The following is a 7,152-nucleotide window of genomic DNA, read 5'->3' as shown; positions in this document are numbered from 1 at the left end:
TTTCTCTGAATCAACACTACTCATAGCCTCATTATAGGTCACATGGTCGTCATCATCAATGATCGACAACTCATTGTCATTTTCAATGACAAGGCCATATTACCTCTCAGGTTGGCGAGACACTCTCCCTGACCTACGAATGGGCTGTTCCACAGAAGGTTGTTCAGTCAGAACAGGTGTTTCCACTTGATCCGTAGTAGTTTGTGCTTCTTGAACTTCATCAAGTTCAATTTTGCTCCCACTGTTTCCTTCAAGGATAAACTCCTTTTCCAAGAAGGTAGCATGTCTAGAGACAAACACCCGATGATCGGTATAAAAGTAAAACCCTAAAGTCTCTTTAGGATATCCCACAAAACTACATTTTACGGATCGATATTCCAGCTTATCTGGGTCAACTTACTTGACATAAGCTGGACATCCCCAAATCTTAACGTGTTTAAGACTCGGTTTCCTTTCTTTCCATATCTCATACGGAGTTTGAGGAACAGATTTGGAAGGCACCTTATTCAGTAAGTATGCTGAGGTTTCCAATGCATAACCCCATAGGAATACTGGAAGATTCTCATAGATCATCATGGACCGAACTATGTCTAACAAAGTTCGATTTCTCCTTTCAGATACCAATCTGGAGGAGTCCACTGTGAGACTATACCATTTACTTTGAGATAATCTAGAAACACTCCTTTAAAGTATTCACCACTTCGATCTGATCGAAGAGTTATAATACTATGTTTGGTTGATTCTCCACTTCATACTTATACTCTTTGAACTTTTCAAAGGCTTCAGACTTGTGTTTCATCAAACACATATCCAAATCCAGATCTATCATCTATGAAAGTAATGAAGTATGAAAATCCACCCATGGCTTGCGTAGACATTGGTCCACATACATCTGTGTGTACCAATCCTAGCAAATTTGCAGTCCTCTCTCCATGTCTACTAAATGGAGACTGCAGTGCCACTATAAAGTGAGATTTTCATCATCTCTTTTCTTTTATTAGTTTGTTCAATCTGAAGTAAATTATGTCACATTTATACAGACCATTATTTAAAGCACCACGTCCATAAAAAATATTATCTCTAAGAATAGAACATTCATTATTCTCAATAATAAATGAAAATCCAGCCAAGTCTAACATGGGAATAATATTCCTCACAATCGAGGGAACGAAATAACAATTATTTAAAACAATAGTCTTGCCCGTAGGCATATGTAAATGAAATGATTCTACATCTACAGCAGCAACTCTTGCTCCATTTCCCATCAGTAGAATCACCTCCTCTTCTTCAAGAGTCCTACTTCTCCTTAGTCCCTGCAACAAATTGCAGATTTGAGAACCACAGGAGGTATCTAATACCCAAGTATAAATTGATTTAATGACATATTCACTTCTATCATGAACATACCTGAATTAGAAGCGATAGTCTCACTACCCTTCTTCTTCTTCAATTCTGCAAGGTAAACCTTGCAGTTCCTCTTCCAGTGCCCCACCTTGTTACAGTGAAAGCAAACAACTTTGCTCTTGGGGTCTTCAGCTTTTGGTGGAACCGGTTTTTCTTCACCTACTTTCTTCTTCTTGGAAGAGTTCCTCTTCCTTTTCTTAGGATTGGAACCTTCACCAATTAGAAGAACAGAACTCTTCTTAGGGGGGAAATTCGATTCCGCAGTCTTCAACATGTTGTGGAGTTCAGGCAGGCTGACATCCAACTTATTCATATGAAAGTTCACAACAAACTGCGAGAACTGAACTCGGAAGCGATTGCAAGACCAAGTCTTGCCTCAGCTCCCCATCCATGGCAAAACCAAGTTGTCCAAGACGTTCAATCAAATTGATCATCTTAAGTACATGGTCATTCACAGATGATCCCTCAGACATCCTACAACCGAACAGCTCCTTCGGTATCTCATATCGAGCTGTCCTCCCTGCCACATCATACAACTCTTGTAGATACATGAGGATAGTGTGAGCATCCATATGCTCATGTTGCTTCTGTAGCTCAATGTTTATGGAAGCTAGCATGATGCATTGAGCAACATTTGCATCATCTATCCACTTACGATACACAACATGTTCATCATTATGCGCATCGCTAGCAGGTTCAGTAGGCTTAGGTGAGTCAATCACGTATTCCAACTTCTCAATCCTGAGAACAATTCTCAAGTTTCGAAGCCAGTCAGCATAATTAGGACCAGTCAACTTGTGAGCATCTAGTATGCTCCTGAGTGATACTGCAGAAGACATAATGTATATTGTAAATCTGTAAATGATAAACACATAACAACACTTAGCAAATATTCGATTTCATTTTAAAACACTATATGAATCGGGTCTTTATTCATAAGTGGCTCCCACTAGTTTATCTAATTTATTCAACCCCCTACGTGAAAAATTAAGCATTCATAATGCTAGTGGGAATAGGGATCCTACATTCCATTACACAACCCCGGTTGTAGCACGAACCGCCATGTAATGTTCAATAGGCAGACAACTCTTGTCAATTACATCTTATGTTATTCCCTAATCAAACTTTAGCCTCTTGAATAATTGAGTCACGGCTGTGGCACGATAAACTCAATATTCTAAGTCAAGTCTAACCCAACATTCCATACAATTGAATCAGTCTCCAACGGCCCACGACTGTGGCACGTACTGACCTTTAGATTCTAATTCAACGTACACATCTCTATGTAATAGACAAGTATTTCTTATTTCAAAATCAAAGCCCTCGGCTGTAGCATGAACCGACAATGATTCAAAAATAAGAACTACTTTCTATCATGTTAGAAGGCTATGACCGACACAAGCCCGTTGTGTCATTGGCCAATTACTACTTGATATTATTTAATTTTAGAGGGATTATATTACGTTACAATCATAATTATATTATAAAGAGATTCTTCCTTTTAAATTAAATATTTCAAATCAATAATCAATAATAAGATGATTCCCAGATCGGGTGGAGCATTGTCAAGAGGCGTCACTTAATAACCCTTTCTTAGAGATAGAAATCTGTTGTTGACAGAATCATCCTTTCTCTCATATCAAAAATTCATATTCAATTACGTGTTTCATAAACACAAGAATCTCATGATTGTATTCATAATATTATTATTAAGGTTATGAAACAATTTCATTGTACTAGGTTGTCTAACAAACGCCTTATGTTCATTTAAGTTCACCTAAATCTATCATCGCATGATAAACTACGCATATATCACATATATCAACATGAATAAATATCAAGGTAGGCATGTTACATCATCTAGCATATTGGTCTAAGTATTATACATCTCTATGTATCACATGAAGCATTTAAAAGCAATTCAAACAGTCAAAAATAGCTTTATAACACTTCTATTAGCTATAAACAATTCAAAACAATTTCATAAAATATCATATAATATACCATTAGAAGCGTCTCGAAAAGACGAATCCAACGGCACCAAAATCACCCAATTCTGAGCTTCCACGCGCCCTCACGTGCCAAAAGAAGCTTCCCCACGCGCCCCCACGCGCACACGCGCTGTCACGCGCGTGTGTGACTGTCTTCCACGCGCCCCCACGCGCACACGCGCGTCACGCGCCTAACCCCCTATGCTGACGTCAGCACGACGTCATCAGCGTGTGTCTACCACGCGCCGCACGTGGCACGCCAGCGCGTGAGCCCCACGCGCGCGTGGTCGACGCTCGGTCCTTCGTTCTGTTTTCAGTCAATCGCCGTCTTTTCTCGCACGGAATTCCATGCCGCCGTCCCTGTCAACTCTTTCTTTTTCCGTGCAGCACAGACAGCCACAGAGATGCAGATAAACAAATATATATACATACTTACAATATCATATATATATACTTATTTAATTACGAATTTAATTGCAACAACTTCAAAAATTCATAATAAAAAATCTATACATCATAAAATTATGAAAAAAATATCCAGACGATCTACAACATTTGTAGAACCCATATCAACATTCAAAATTATTCTGAGAAACGATTTCTCATCAGATAAAATTAATCCATGATATAACTTGTAAAAATCATAATTAATTCATACAAGCACCTAAAATTCTGAAATTTTTACCACAGATCTATATGCATACAACCTAGGCTCTGATACCATTGTTGGACTTTAATCGCAGTGGAGGCATGGTAAAACACTTTTACATATATAAAATCCAAATAAAAACATATAAATCGTGGTAAAAACATAGGGATCGATTACTAACCTTTAATAGCGATCCAAGAGCAACGATCGGAGATCCTTAGCAGTTGCTCCTTAAACGTGAAGCACTCCACCGGTATCCACCAAGAAAACGACGTTAAGAAGGAGAAGGAGGTGGAGAGAATTAGGTTTTATAAAATTTTGGGGTTAGAATAAAAATAGGGTTTATAATAGTATATTTATAGGCAACATTTTCAGCTGAAATTTTCCCATAAATATTATTATTATTATCCCATTTATTATTCTCATTAATAATTAAAACACCTTTTAATTATTAATCCTTTTTCTAAACACTTTAGAAATAATTCTCTCTCTTGATTTAATTTCCAAAAAATTAAATCCTTAATTAATAATATTAAGAACTTTTTTTAATTAATTTATAATCAATTAAATCTCATTTAATCAATTATTAAATTTGCAAATTAATTATTTATTTCACAAATAAATAATTATTAGCCATTATTAATTAATTCCTCCACCATTAAATCATTCTCTTTTTATGGTGTGACCCTGTAGATTCAATATTAAGCCGGTAGTAGAAATAAATAATAATAAAACTATTTTATCATTATTTATATAAATTCTCTAATTTATTAAATATGATTAATTAATTAATCACATTTATTCTACATCGTGAGGGATACTTCTCAGCATATCGCGACTATCCGGATAATACGAATTCACTGCTTAGAATACCAAGAACCTATTCAGTGAATAGTTACTGTACAATAAACTCCTTCTACCCTACAATGTCCCGATTAAATACAAGGCATGGATCTCGTGTCAAGCCTATCTAATTCAATCACTTGCTTACCATTTACTATGCGTAGTTCTATGCAAATTAGAAACTCCTTTCTAATTTCATTTACTCTGGCCAGAGATTCCTGAACTAGCATAAGTGGATCAGCCTTGAACATTCGCTTCCTTCACTGGAAGGGGTAGATCCTTTATTGATCATACACTATCTTCGTGTACAAATTCCTATACCCAGTAGAGCCCTAATAATTGTCCCTGGAGACTAAGAACTAAACCAAAGTATAGTTCAGTGTACACAAGATGACTATGAAGACCTCAAGTCTAAGGATACCTGTACAACTATCACTATGTGAACAACTGCTGACACGTGAGTGAACTCCATCAGTTGTTCAGCTGGGCGAGTCATGTTCAGTGAACTTATTCTATAATAAACACCTACATACTAGCTATAGTGTCACCACACAAATGTCTATGAGAACAGACATCCTTCATAATGAAGCAAGCATAGTATGTACCGATCTTTGCGGATTATTAATTACCAGTTAGTAATCCTATGACCAGGAACTATTTAAGTTTAGAGTTATCATCTTTTAGGTCTCACTATTATGATCTCATCATAATCCATAAAAAGCTTTACTCTAAACTATGGTATATCTTATTTAAACACTTAAATAGATAAAGCCCGTAATAAAAACAAAACTAGTCTTTTATTAATATCAATGAAATCAAAACAGATTACACAGGAAGTTATTCCTAAATCCTAATATATGATTGGACTTAGGACATATTCCTTTCAGAGTCTGACAAGGCATATTTGATCAGACTGGATCAGGACATAAGGAAAGCTAAAATTAATGATCTCAGGGCTGCAATCTTTCAAACTGGTGAAGATTCTGCAGAACTTAAAGATGCTAAAAGGAGGATGGTTGATGAACTCAGATATGCTCAGAGATGTTTGTTGAAGAACTATCTCAGAACAACTCCTGACATCAGAGAGATCAGAAGATGAAGCCAAGTCAAGATCTACAACTGCTCAATTTCTGATATGAATACAGACTGAAGTTGTTATCAGAAGTTAAAGTTGGTAAAGCTTTAAGGACTGTAAGTTGTAGTTATCTAGTCAAATTCTCATGCATTTGTACTTAATGTTTTTGACATCATCAAATATCTGTTAACTTGTATATTATGCTAATTTACAAGTTGGGGGAGATTGTTAGATATATTTAATAATGTCATGACTAATGTGATTTATGTTTAGTTTTCAGATCTTACTTAAACAGGACAAATCAGTACTTAACTGAAATCAGCACTTATACTGAAGTCAGAACTTAAGTCGTCAGTACTTAAGGTTCAGGAGATATTTATCAGAAGATAATATCAGGACTTGAAGGAAACATTCAGATAATAAGGAAGGCAGCTGATTTACAGGAAGAGAAGATCGAGACAAACATAAGAAGAGATATGCATGAAGAAGGAATTCTATGAAGAATAGAATACTTGGAAGAAAAGATATCTGATTGATATATTTTAGGAAGCAGAATTATATTCCATATCAATTAGCGATTATCTTGTAACTGTGTAGTATATAAACACAGACATAGGGTTTACACTATAAGTGTTAACATTATCGAGAAGATTATTATTTGTAACCCTAGCAGCTCTCGTGATATTTGTTCATCACTGAGAGAGGACTATAACATACTGTAACATAGTTTATTGTTTTGAATAAAGTTTGTTTTCTGTTACTTGAGTTATTAAAGTTCGATTTGATTGTGCTATACACTATATTCACCCCCCTCTATAGTGTGTGTGACCTAACATTGGGGAAGACGACTGTAAAACTTACAGTTCAGTCCCTCAAGTTTTGCGAACATTGCATCTTTAGTATTCATGTTTTAAAAACTTTTAAAAATCGGATTTATGTTTTAAAAATATTCAAAAATCGGATTTCTGTTTTATAATTTTCAGAAAATGTATTTTCTTTTTATAATTATTTTTAGAAATTTTTTTTATTTATTTTAAATTTCAAAATTTAGTATTTAATTTTTTTACTTAAAAATAAACCTTAATTATTTAATTAATTAATTTTAGTTGATAATTAATTTTTTAATTTGTCAATTAATTTAAATCTTAATTGATTAATTAATTTAATTAAATATTAATTGATTTTAATTG

This window comes from Apium graveolens, chromosome 3 (genome assembly GCF_009905375.1).
Source record: "Apium graveolens cultivar Ventura chromosome 3, ASM990537v1, whole genome shotgun sequence".
Taxonomy (NCBI): domain Eukaryota; kingdom Viridiplantae; phylum Streptophyta; class Magnoliopsida; order Apiales; family Apiaceae; genus Apium; species Apium graveolens.
This window is presented reverse-complemented; position numbering follows the sequence as displayed.